Genomic DNA, 12,954 nt, shown 5'->3' with positions numbered 1-12,954 from the left:
CCAAGTGTTCCCCTCTGCCCGGACAGAGCTGGATGGACGTCTCATTGCATGAACTGGATGTTTACCAGCTTCAGATGAATCCATATTTTTCCTGGATGTTTCGATTTAAAGCATGTACAAACTGTAGTCTATTTTTTTATCATGTTCAGATTTATTTATCTACCTGTCTTGTCTTTATGAGAAATGAACAGAAACTACACAAGAGTTTTAAATTATTTTTTTTTTATATATAAGATTGTGTCCAAATGTCTGATACTTTTGGCAGCTCATTTTGTACCTTCAATAAAATGTAGCTTTCCAAATAAAAAATGTATTGTGTCGCTGAACAAGTGTTACATCTGTATACTCAATGATGTCATTGTAATGGAGACAAGAAGTAGAAGCAGACGTCATTCATTTGTATGACAGTGCTGTGGCCTGGAACAATTACTTGTATGTTTCTAAACCGACTGCTTTAATCAAATACACATCAGCAAGTGGTTTTCTAAGACCACAATGATTTATTTTTACATAATTTGCTATATACTGTAGTTAACAAAAGAAACCACTTTGTCAATTTATGTTCTCTTTGGCAGGTGCCACCTACTGGTGTATGCCAAGAATACAGCCACAGTCACTTGTCGTCCATTCTGAAGTCACTTGCAGTTGTGTCATCCATTGGGCTAGTGCAGTATGGGGCAAATTTACTAAGACTGGCATTTCATACGCTACGCTTAGCTCAAAGCCCGCATGAGTAAGAAGCACCTAATTTTTTTTAAAACACGCACACCTCTTGTTGAATTAGGCAGATCTCTGGCCTTCCGTGCCCCTGAAAGGAAAATTTACACCAGCTCTGATCTTGCGTTTATTTCTACTATAATTTTCTCCAGATTCTGCCATTAATTATAGATAATGTGTTGGACCGCGGGTAGCCCTGTCCCCTTCCGCTATGATCTGCTTACTATTGAGAAATAGTGTGAGTGACGGAAATGTAAATTGCGGTATTTTTACCGTTTGTAACTTTTGTTATACCAGAAAAGTGTTGTAGAAAAGTTAATAGATTCTCCCTTAGTCTTTATAGGGCAATTAATATTTTCATTAATTGGAGTTATGTATGTAGAAGAGAAATAGTCGGCCCTATTTATGAAAATTGTCTGAAAACTGAAAAACTGTTTTTTGGCCATAACAACCAATCACAGAGCAGCTTTCCATGTTTCCAGAGCAGTTTAACCCCTTCCCGACATGCGCCATATACATATATATATATATATATATATATACAGTGCATGTCAGGTGGGGGAGTATGGAGTGGACTCACGGGTTGAGCCCGCCCCATAGAACGAGCGTGCCGTCTGTGTGTTACAGCCAACAATTTCGGGTAACGAGTGGGATCCCGCTCAAGTGCGATAACGCTAGTTTAACCCACTAAATGCCGCGGTCAATAGCCACCGCGGCATTTAAATTACTAAAAACAAGGCGGTGACCCCCGGTAACATTCCAACGCCCCCCCACGCAGTGTGATCGGGTGTGCCGTTGGTTGGCATGGCAGCCTGGGGGCCTGATGAAGGCCCCCAGGTCCGTCATCTTTGTACTCCTATGAAGCCCTGCCTCCGGGCTTCATAGGAGACTGTCACTATCACAATATACTGCAATACATCAGTATTGCAGTATAACGTGCAAGCGATCCAGCGATCGCTGGTTTAAGTCCCCTAGGGGGAAAACAACAGTAAAATTTTTTTTTTTTAATAAATAAAATAATTCAAATGAAAAAAAACACAATGTAAAAAATAAAAAAAATTAACATAACTGGTATCGACACATCCGTAAAAGTCTGAACCATTACAATATATCATTATTTAGTCCGCACGGTGAACGCAGTAAAAAATTAAAAACGTCAGAATTTCTGTTTTGTGGTCACTTCATCTCCCACAAAAAAATTTAATAAAAAGTGATCAAAAAGTCTCATGTACCCCAAAATGGTACCAACAGAAACGACAGCTTGCCCCACAAAAAAATAAGCCCTCATACCGCTAAATCGACTGAAAAATAATAAAGTTATGGCAAATTTAATTTTTAACAATCATTTTGCAAAAGTAGTAAAACATAAAAAAAACAATATAAATTTGGTATTGCTGTAATCGTATTGACCCGCAGAATAAAGTTAACATGCCGTTTTTACCGCACGGTGAACACCGTAAAAAAAAAAATTACAAAAAAATATTGTATTGTGGATTGACCCTAAAGGGGGACTATGTATCCTGTTACTAGAGTAAGGTACGGATGTAGCCATTTTTAACTTGGTTGTGGAAAAACTTGCTGCAGCCTGATATCACACAACAAAAGCCATTGAAAAGTCATTGAAAAAGTCAAGATAAGAGATCTAGCCACTGTTTATTTAATGCGTTAAAAGTCAAGATAAAGACGGCTACATCTGTATGTAGGCGAAGAGAGGAATGTGGTCCAATATGACCATGTGGACATGTAACGTGCGGAGTCAGCTGGGGAATGTGCCATCAGGTGTTCCATCCTCTTAAGTTAAGGCGATTTCTTGGAACCACTCATCCAGAGTCGGAGAGTCCGTTAATTTCCATTTATGCTGGATAACTGTTTTGGCAGCCTTTTAAGAGGTGTCTAGTTAGGGATCGTTTATATGTGAATAGTGGCATAGGGTACATAAATAGTAGGGTTGCCCTGGGGGAATCAGGGACCGAAACCCCAGTGATTTCTGATATGACTTTAAGTACGGCGTTCCAAAAACTCTGCAAGGAGGGACAGCTCCACCAAATATGAGACATGGACCCACCTGTGGCACCAATACAGGAAGGTCATTCGTTATTCGAATCCCGAGATAAGTTATGGCCTAAGTAGGCCAGGAAAAGGGGAAGTTCATTTTAAGGAGCGATACCGTTGAGGGCGAAAGGGATATGTTTAGAGCTTCTGATTTCGAAAGGTTGATCTTAAAGTTGGACCATGTTCCAAATCAGGACAGCTCGGACATCAGCGAAGGGAGAGATATATGCAGATTTGTGAGGTAAACCAGTAAATCATCAGCAAATGCTGAGCACTTATATTCCACTCCGCCTATGAGAATGCCCTTAATATCTGGACTGTTCCGAATGGAAGCCATAAAATGCTCCAAAACTAGTACATGTAGCAGTGAAGACAGTGGGCAGCCCTGTCTGGCTCCATTATGAATAGTAAAGAGAGCAGAGAGGCCCTTGATTTTTAATTGGGTGGAAGGGTATTGGTAAAGCTCGAAAATTTTATTGGTAACGGATGGGCCTAGCCCTATGTCTTAATGGGTATGGCAGAGAGCGGGCCACAATATTCTATCAAATGCCTTCTCGGCATCCAGGGATAGAATCATGAGAGGAATTTTCTGAGTTTGGGCATGATGAAAATTATTACAAATTTTGAGTGTATTATCGCATGCCTCCCGACCAGGCACGAACCCCACTTGATCTGGGTGTACTAGGCTAGGTAAGTGCCTGTTCAATCTGTTAGCTAATAATTTGGCACAGATTTTGAGGTCCACGTTAAGTAAAGGAATAGGTCAATAACTGGAGCATAATTAGGGATCCTTGCCTGGTTTGGGGAGGACAGCGACATGTGCTAAGGTGGAACTAGGTCGGAAAAGGATGTCAGGTGCAATATAGTTAAATGATAGCAGCAGGAGGGGTGCTAGATGATCAGCTAATGTTTTATAGAACTTGGCGATGTTACCGTCCAGTCCAGGACTCTTTTCCCTCGGAAGATCAGTTATGACTTCAAGAAGTAGTGAAATTCTTTTCCATCTTGTCAGAAGCCTCCCTGGAGAGACAGGTAAATGGGGAGAGGAAAGAGTCCTGGTTCGTAGACGGCAGATGGTCCAAGGTTATAGAGGTTAGAATAAAAGGCGTGAAAGCAGTCAGAAATTTCAGGTGTAGTATGAACTATAGGGCCAGTCGGGTGTCACGTAGGGTACGTGGACCCACTGGACCGTACCGCCTTGACGGTGTGGCAGCTGGCCAACAGGACACAGAACAAAGTCTATAGTTCTACAGGTGTACCTGTGATCATTTTCAGACAGTAGCTGGACAGGCTCAGACGGGACTTTGGCAACAGGCAGGTACCAGGCTTGGCATAGCGGAGCAGGCGCAGACTCAGGGCAACACGACTCCAATACGATACGGCACTTGGATCAGGATAACACGGGATACAGGTTACAGGGAGCAGGAATGGGAACACTGGGAACTGGAAGACACTTAATGGACCATTTGCATAGACGAACATAGGTAACGTCAACAAAGCTCAGGCAAGGCAGCAGTGGCGGATTATCATATGGGCGATTCGGGCGGCCGCCCGGGGCCCGAGGCTCCCAGGGGGCCCATGGCAGCCCGAACCGCACATTATCGTACAAACCTATTCAGCGCGCTAGCGCTGCTAATTTCCGAAGATGAGGAGGGGAGGAGCAGGGAATTGGCCGGGAAAGGGGTAGGACACGCCTCCCTGACAAGTGCGGGCGCCGCCATGAGTAACAGAACAGCGACGGACGGCTGTTCTGTTGCTCTAAAGCTGCAAGAGAAGACCCGGGCGGGCGGTCACCGGCGCTGAGGTTAGTCGGCTTATCCTCCTGCCCAACTGTTTCCCGTCCGCTGGCTGTATTTTTACGGCCAGCGGTCAGGGACGGGTCCTTAAAACCCGAGCCATAGACTTTCTACGGCTCGGGTTTTAACTTGCTGCCCGCGCGATTCGGCAGCTGAATGTCGGGTCTCCGGCTGTCAGTGACTGCCGGGGACCCTGAGGAGAAGACAGAAGCAGCTTTCGCTGCTTCTGTCTTCTCCGATGTCTTCTTACACAGCGTTCAATGAACGCTGTGTATAGGAATAGAGGCAGCAGCAGCGGCGCTGTCTCTATTCCTCCCGGTGATCATGTGACTGGTCACATGATCGCCGGGTGCCGTTAGTGGCAGGCTGCTGCTGGGTCTTACTAGACCCAGCACAGCCCTATTAGTGACAATCGTCACTATGAGAGGGCTGATTTCCCCTGTAACTGGGGCTGCTGTGCAGCTCCAGTTACAGGGGAAAAGATGGTGTAAAAGAAAGAAAAAAAATATATAAAGTTCCCCAAAGGTCTTTTTTGACCTTTGAGGGACAGACCACAGTAATAAAAAAATAATAAAGTAAAGTGCAAAAAAAAATTTAATAATAAATACACATAAAATACCCACCCCAAAAAAAAACGTTCCCCGCCAAACATTGTTGTAACGCTAGCGCTGACCCAATTACTCTAATATAGACATGTAATATATTAAAATTTACGGTAAACAATGACGATTACAAATAAAAGGTCTATTTTAGGGTAAAACTATGTTATTACCAAAAAAAAATAGCTGAAACGTAAAAAAGCTTATTTTTTTTACTATTATTTTCAAACTTTATGAATAAAAATTCTAAAATAGCAAAAAAGTGTGCATAAAAACGATAAAAAAGGAAACCTGCATTGTCTACGGAAAAAAACGTCGCAAAAATCACGTCTTTTTTTTTTTCTTTTTATAAAAATGTGTGTTTGGTGCAACTTTGTAATTCCGTTTTATTAAAAAATATTTTCACTTTTTGAGATACAGCTGCTTTGTATCCTGTATCCGTCAGGTCAGCAGGACTGACGGGATCAGTGAAACGGGCCTTGCGCTAAATTATAATCTTAGATGTGATAGATTTGAGGTGGATCCTGCGTGTCACTGATCCGGTCAGTCCTGCTGACCTGACGGATACAAAGCAGCTGTATCTCAAAAAGTGAAAATATTTTTTAATAAAATCAATCAATCACACACATACTAATATATATATAATTATGATATAAAGTTTTTAAATGTGTACATAACCTTGTGGCACTATATACAAGGGGGAGCGCTGTGTGCCACTATATACAAGGGGGATATATACAAGGGGAGTGCTGTGTGGCACTATATACAAGGGGGATATATACAAGGGGAGTGCTGTGTGGCACTATATACAAGGGGGAGCGCTGTGTGGCACTATATACAAGGGGGAGCGCTGTGTGGCACTATATACAAGGGGGGGCTGTGTAGTGCTATCCACAGTGGTATGTGTGTGGCGCTCTTTATAGGGGGGGCTTTTTGGTGCTATTTACAAGAGGGGGAGGGCTGTGTGGCGCTCTCTACAGGGGGCTGTATGGCACTATCTTTAGGGGGCTGTGTGTAACACTCTCTACGGGGGGATGTGTGATATATAGAGGGGGCTGTGTATGGCGATATCTATGGGGGTGTGTAATATCTACAGGGACTGTGTGTGGCACTATGTACAGGGGGCTGTGTGTATGTGGTGTTTTACAGTGTGTGGTATTATTATATTCAGGGGCGCAGTGTTTGGTGCTATTATATTTAGGGGCACAGTATGTGGCACCATGATAACTTTATTTTCGTTTATAGGTGTGGAAATGTTGGAAAAGTGAGGAGACGTCTGAGTGGCAAATTCTGCAGAAATGAGTCATGGCCGGGAGAAGTCGTCATGAGTGCTGGACCGGATGGAGAAGAAAAGAGGAAAAAAACTTCTAGAATCTGAGACGTCGTCACCTGTGAGTCACTAGATTTATAGAGAATCTGTCACCTCTCCTGACATGTTTATTATAGGAATCCTTGTATTTCACAAAAAGTCTTTCTGCAGTCCAGGACTGATAGACAATTCCCCTTGTCAGGAGGTTGTGTCCCTGCACAGTGTGATACTGTCAGTATGTAGGGACACAGCCCTGTGACAAGGGAAACCGTAACACTGTTAATGCTTGCCCAAAAAGGTAGTGTTAAAAATAGTTACGGCAGGGCGGCGGTGAGGAAGGGGGGCCCAAGTTTGGGTAACAGCCCAGGGCCCATGGTCTACTTAATCCGCCACTGCAAGGCAGAAAGGGGCAGAGCCCTTCTTATAGTCCAGGATCATGGGCTAATTACCTAACAGATTCAGGTACGAGCGTGCGTGCACCCTACGGGGCACAGCAGAGCAGAAGTGAGCGCTGGCATCTCCTGAGGAGGAGAAGCGGGTCAGCGCTCACAGGACCATGGCTGCGGCCGTCAGGGGGTGAGTAAATCTGACGGTCCACGGCCATGGATGTTACATCGGGGATCTAATGCATGGTATGTGCGATTGTGCAATCTGGCTCTTTAGGGCTCTGGCTAACATGTGTCTGCTTTTGTTGCCAAATTTGGAGATGTGTTCAGTAAACGTCTGGCTTCTTTGCGAGGACTTTGTAGGTCCCGCAAAATCGAGATAGAAAGCCCACGCTTATGAGCCAGTTCAGGAGAGCTAATTTTTTGAAGGGTAATTTTAAGGGAGTGGGCCCTTTCTTTTTTAAGATGAGCCCCATGTTTTATGAGGACCCCCCTGAGTACACATTTAAGAGCCTTCCACTGCATCACAGGAGAGGTGGTATTGTGGGCATGATCGGAGATGAAACGTTCAATGGTTTTTAGCAGGTCAGCATTGCAGACCTCATCAAAGAGTAGAGACTCGTTGAGTCTCCCGGACCAGGAACCCTTAGTGAGAAATGGTCTGACCACAGAATATTGCCAATGGACGTGGAAGTTATCCAGCGGAGGGCATGGTGTTGGCGAAGGACATAGTCCGGGCGACTGTAGGTACCATGCGGATGATAATAAAAGCTGTAATCTTTGTCAGAGGCATGTTGAATGCGCCATGTGTCACAGAGCTGAAGTTGTAACAGGGCACGTTTCACCTTTTTAATAGCACTGTATGTTATACTGGAGTGACCAGTAAATTATCCACGGTCGGATCTAAAGTAAGGCTAAAGTCTCCGCATAGCACCACAGTCCCCCACACTATGGGTAGGGCAGTGTCTATGAGTTTTATGAGGAAGGGAACTTGGCCTTGGTTGGGGGCATATGCATTGATCACTGTGAACTCACGGCCGCCAATGTTTAGAACTAGAATAATATACCGAACTTCAGGATCTGCTACGAAGTATATGACTTGGTGGGTGAAGGATTTATGAAGTGCTATGGCAACGCCACAAGATCTGTAATGTGGGTTATTATTTAGGTGCTAGTGTGTGTATAATTTATGTTTGATGGTGGGGGCCTAACCCTCCTTGAAGTGTGTCTCCTGAAAACAGGACCTTATGTACCTTACGTTTGTGAAGGTGGTGTAGAATTTGCTCCCAATTTTCTGGGGTGTTCAGCCCCTTTGTATTGAAGGAGGCTATAGTGATGTCAGCCATGGAGATAGATAAAACTGTTCGGTGAGGTGTTCCGGAGGAGGTAGAAAAAGCAGGACCAGGGTCACCATGAAGGGAAATGGGGATGGCAACGATCTAGGGATATAAAATGAAAAACAAATACATTAACAAAAAAGGCAGTTCAGGGGAAACTGCCGTGTATACTAAGTACAAGTGTGTGAGGGACCAAAAGGTACCTGTGGCGCCTGCAATATGTCCGTTACCTACCGGGGAGGAGGAGTGACAGATATGCATAAGAGCTATCTGCGCCCCTTGAAATATGATATGGTAAATATAAACAGCTAGCAGTATACATCAAACTGAAGTGATGGGGAGAGGTATATGTAGAACATAATAGACAAATGGTCAATAACAAAAAGTCAGGTTAGACATTTAAGATTTATCTAGACCAGTGGATGGATTATCAAATTCTGATAACACGATTATGGCTTGCAATAGAGTACCAGGTAGGTACGTGCAGGCTACAGCGCAAAGTCTGACATCATGCAGAACTGGCCGCCTCCATGGCGGTGTGGGGTCTCGTTCTTGCCGGTATCCAGACCTGCTTCTAGGGCCCCGTTGGGGGCATCCCCCAGTAGGATTTGGGTTTCGGTTGGATGGGTGACTAAACTGCGATCCCCTGCCCACAGAGGATTGCAATGAGGACCACTCCTGTATTGAAATGTGAGGAAAGTTTAAGTCCCGCAAGAAATTTGGCAAGTCATCAGTTAATCGTAGGGTATACGTGTGGCATCACTTCTAACCATCAGGGCAAAGGGGAAGCCCCATCTATAGGAGAGACCTTGGGCTTAAAGAATCTCTAAGAGTGGTTTGAGAGTCGACCTTTGTGCCAATGTGTGTCTAGACAAATCTGGTAAGATACGTATTTGCAAACTGTGGTGAAAGATGGTGGGCTGTTGTCTAGTTTTTTGCAAAATGAAGCCCTTTATGGCATAGAAATTAATCCGGCATATGACATCCCTTGGTCGGTGCTCGTCAAGACTCGGAGGACATAGGACCCGATGGGCTCAGTCAATTTCTATGTGGGTGTTAGGAGGACAGACCAGTAGGTTATTGAAAATGTTGGATAGTGTGGAGAAGAGATCAGACGTAGGAAGCAATTCAAGGAGACCACGGATATGAAGGTTGGAGTGTGGCTGGATAGTGGATTGTAGAGGTGCAAGGGTTGCCGTGTCAGCAATGTGTTTGTGATCAAGTGTGTCTACCCTTGCATAGAGTGAGGAAAGCTCAGCCCGGAACTGGGTAAACTCCAGTTTACATTCTTCCACAATCTGTTTGGCAAAGGAGGACATATCAGCCCTTGTGGGTAACATTTGAACCATCAGGCATATATCAGAAAGAGTAGCTGGTCTATTTTCCCCAGAGTATGGTGGTTCACAGACAGGCAGGGCTGTAGAGCCCGCTTAACTTAAGTTCCAGAGCGGGGGTCCGGCACAAGAGGAAGTAGGGCCATAATTGTGACTATATGATGGAGGTAAAGTCCATTGAGAAGGAAGAAACCCTTGATGGGTTAAGGGTGGTATGGTCGTGGGTTGATGAGAGGGGCTACTCCAAGAGGTACCAGAGGACCAGGAAGGGGAGACCCCAATTCGCACTGAAGCTTGTTGGATTAGGATGGGTGCTTGAGAGGGCATGTGACGAAACCGGGTCAGTGGGGGTCGGTTTACGCCAAGAGAATGTGGGCGATAGATTCAGGCGACACAGATTAACAGGGGACAAGCCACAGCGGCGCGTTTATTAACAGGGACAGACACACATAGAAACAATGTACCGCTGCTTCTCCCCTCTGGGCTGGATGGGACAGGCTACCTCACTATGGGGTCTCTCCACTGTACCTTTCATCCTTTGGGGTGTCTCCAGATCCTCCTTAGTTAGATGGGACTCCAGCACTTGTCCTCTATTACTGTCCCTAGGTCAGGTACCATCTCTGAGGTAGACAGCCCCTGCCTGCAGCTCACACTGCTATCTCATCCTCTCCTGGGCAGCAACTAACTGAGAACTCATCCAGCACCACTATATCCCTCACTCACCCCTCCCTTTTTCTTATTTACATTAGATAAGTTCCCACTTGCAGCCTGTGACTCATTCTCCTTCAGTATAAGATTAACCCTAGAGGGGGAGGACAGTGAAGCAGCACTGAATACAATACAATACAAATCAACTGGTTATCAAACATAACGTAATGCAGTTTGAGGGGACATATCCACATCTAGCACCGGGTGCCATCTAAGCTATGGCACCCGGATGGCGGGAGTGCGACGGTTTGCGGCAGGCTTAACCTGTATTTGGGTACAATGCCTGTAACCGTCACCCGTTCCGCCACAGACCTCCCCCAGTTTAGATCCAGAATCAGTCCTGCTGACCCTCTGTCGGGTCAGTGATGAGATCTGGGCCCGGTGCTGTCAGTCTCCGCCCATCAGTGTCCTGCTGCCGAGAGAGTCCATCAACATTCCCGTGGTCCCGGCGCTTTTTATGAGATGGTAAAGTTATAGGATTGTAAGGCCAGGCTCCACCGTAGTAAATGCCCATTGTCCCCGGCGGTTCGGTTCAACCAACTGAGAGGACTGTGGTCTGTGACTATTGTGAACTCCCTCCCATAAACGTAGGGCTGGAGCTTCTTTAGAGCCCACACGACAGCCAGGCACTCCTTCTCAATGGTTGCGTATGCCCTCTCTCGGTCCAGCAACTTCCGGGAGAGGTACGCGACCGGGTGTTCATGGCCCGCCTGGTCCACTTGGCTCAGTACCGCTCCCAGCCCGACGTCTGAGGCATCGGTTTGGACTATGAACCGCCAGTGGAAGTCAGGGGCAGCCAGGACAGGGGAGGTGGAGAGGGCAGTCTTAAGGCTCCCGAAGGCCGCTTCACAGTCAGGGGACCAGGGCATCAGTCGACTGAACCTTTTGGACGTCAAGTCGGTCAAGGGCTTGGCCAGGGTACTATACTGCGGGATGAATTTTCGGTAGTACCCTGGGACTCCCAGAAAGGCCCTAACCTGCTTCTGGTTGGCCGGCCGGGGCCAATGGAGAATGGCCTCCACCTTGGCCGGCTCGGGGCGGATCTGTCCGCTGCCCACTCGGTGCCCCAGGTAGGCGACTTCTGCCATCCCCATCTGGCACGTGTCGGGGCGGATGGTGAGGCCGGCGTACCGGATGTACTCCAGGATCTGCGCCACGTGCCCCATGTGTTCCTCCCAAGTCTCGCTAAAGATAGCGATATCGTCCAGGTAGGCCTGGGCAAACTCCTGACACCCCACGAGGATCCGGTCGACCACCCTCTGGAAGGTTGCGGGGGCGTTCTTCATCCCGAACGGCATGCACGTAAATTCAAACAGGCCGAACGGGGTGATGAACGCCGAGCGCTCTTGGGCTTCCTTGGTCAGAGGAATCTGCCAGTAGCCCTTGCTGAGAACCAGAGTGGACACGAAGCGTGCCCCTCCCAGCCTATCGAGCAGCTCATCAATCCGGGGCATCGGATAGGCATCCGTAACGGTTACCTCGTTCAGCCGCCGGTAGTCTACACAGAACCTTGTGGTTTTGTCCTTCTTGGGGACCAACACAACGCCGGCGGCCCAAGGACTGTGAGATGGTATAATGACCCCCATCTCCAGCATTTCTTCTACTTCTTTTCTCATCGCGGTCAGCACTGAGGGAGCCACTCGGAACGCGGGCTGCCTCAGGGGTCGGGCTCCTCCAGTGTCGACCTCGTGAGCGACTAGGGAGGTACGTCCGGGGGACGCGGTGAACAGGGCCTCCTGGGCTGCTAACACCTCCCCCATCTCCCTACTCTGCAAGCGCGATAGCTGGACTTCAAGCTGCACATCTGCCAGCCCTGTCTGGCGTCGGGCCTCTGCCAGTAGGTCAGGGATGCGGTACACGTCAGGGTTTTCCATGGGTGGGCAGCATATCGCGACCGCTCCTACCTCCCTTACCACATAGGCCTTGAGCCGGTTTATGTGGTAGTTCCATACCCGCTTTTCTTCCTTGTCGTGGGCTACTAGGTAGTTCGTCGTCCCCTGTCGCCCCACTACAGTGTACGGTCCAGCCCAATTGGCCTGCAACTTGTTGCCTCGTACTGGCGCGAGGACCAGTACCTTCTCCCCCACCCCCAGCTCTCGGGGTCGGGCGCTACAATTGTACTCGTCCCGTTGACGGCTTCGAGCTACTTCCAATCGCTGATGGGCCAAATCCATCAGCCGTGCTATGCGCTCCCGCATTTGGCTCACATACTCTACTACCGGGATCTCCGGGCTTGCAAACTTCCCTTCCCAACCTTCCCGGACTAAGTCCAAGGGTCCCCGGACCCACCTCGCGAACAGCAACTCGAATGGGGAGTGCCCGGTAGACTCCTGCGGCACCTCTCGATAGGCAAAGAGAAGCTGCTGCAAGGAGCGGTCCCAGTCTCTCCCCTCCGAGTGGACGTATCGGAGTAGCAACTGCTTGAGGGTACCGTTGAACCTTTCACACAGTCCGTTCGTTTGGGGGTGGTAGGCGGTGGTTCTTAGAGAACTCACCCCGTGCCGATTCCAGAAGTCCTGCATGAGTTCTCCCTGGAATTGAGATCCCTGGTCTGTGAGTACCTCACGCGGGAACCCCACCCGGCTGAAGATGTCCATGAGTCCCTGGGCGACGTGCTCGGCATCTATGGAGGACAGAGCCACTGCGTCCAGGTATCTGGTAACGAAGTCTACCAGGGTTAGGATGTAACACTTTCCCCCTCGGCTGGGGGGATTAA

This window comes from Rhinoderma darwinii, chromosome 8 (genome assembly GCF_050947455.1).
Source record: "Rhinoderma darwinii isolate aRhiDar2 chromosome 8, aRhiDar2.hap1, whole genome shotgun sequence".
Lineage (NCBI taxonomy): Eukaryota > Metazoa > Chordata > Amphibia > Anura > Rhinodermatidae > Rhinoderma > Rhinoderma darwinii.
This window is presented reverse-complemented; position numbering follows the sequence as displayed.